Raw genomic sequence first — 769 nt, 5'->3', positions numbered from 1 at the left:
ATTTTCTTGCTACGTTTTACAACAATGAAGTAAATACATAACACAGGAAAAGCCGCCTTGGGGGTGAACTGAAGAACCACAGTACAATGGAAACGACGTTTTGGGACCAAAAATCTCATGCGCGTACTCTTCTATTATAGTGGCTCTACCTAATACAACAGCTTAATCAAATCGACGGAGATTCTTGGAACAGTCGTCTTCCATCTTGACTGGAATCTTGGGTTAATACTTATTGTCAGCAGTTATTAATCAGACTCGAATCTTGCATTTTTGTAAATAATTGAGCAAGCTGAACCGTTATGTCATTATGTTGCAAAAGGTTTCGCGGGTGAAGTCGAGTATCTTGAAATGCTGAATTTGTTTAATACACCTTTCCACATGAATACAAGCAGATGAGCACTTGCAGGCAGAAATCGATATCAGAAAATTTGAATTAAATGGTGACAACGATAAAATACCTGACTAGAATGAGATATCACACTAATTATGACTAGAATTGTTTATTGTGTGAACTACTCAAACCTCGAATTGATGATAACAGAAGGGGTATAATAATGGACTAATAATTTGGAACATGCTAGGAATAACGTTTTTTAAACGCACTCACTGGTCAAGAATGTTTCAGGCATAAGTGTTCCATATACAAGCAGAACGCATAAAAATGAATGGTAACGTGTATGAGATTTGACATTTAATTCCAAAAAAGGCCCATTTTCAAATTTGCGCGTCTTCATCAAATCTGATCCTTCACGAGCTAAGAAAAGTGATC

The 769-nt window shown here is 36.5% G+C and overlaps 1 protein-coding gene across 2 annotated transcripts in view; it reads right to left on the bottom strand.

The window, feature by feature from the left end:
• Window positions 1-769, bottom strand: part of LOC131879044 (uncharacterized) — an 11,095-nt gene that overhangs the window by 8,856 nt on the left and 1,470 nt on the right. The window contains exon 1 of one of the 2 annotated variants that reach the window (XM_059225238.1): window positions 523-541. The exons of the other annotated variant lie outside the window; for it this stretch is intronic. The gene's annotated coding sequence lies outside the window, so the exon portion shown is untranslated. Of the gene's footprint in view, window positions 1-522; window positions 542-769 lie in introns of those variants that run through there. 2 annotated transcript variants of the gene reach the window in all.

Source organism: Tigriopus californicus, chromosome 4 (assembly GCF_007210705.1).
Source record: "Tigriopus californicus strain San Diego chromosome 4, Tcal_SD_v2.1, whole genome shotgun sequence".
NCBI classification, from domain to species: domain Eukaryota; kingdom Metazoa; phylum Arthropoda; class Copepoda; order Harpacticoida; family Harpacticidae; genus Tigriopus; species Tigriopus californicus.
The sequence above is the reverse complement of the archived record's forward strand: the minus strand, read 5'-3'. Positions and strand labels throughout refer to the sequence as shown.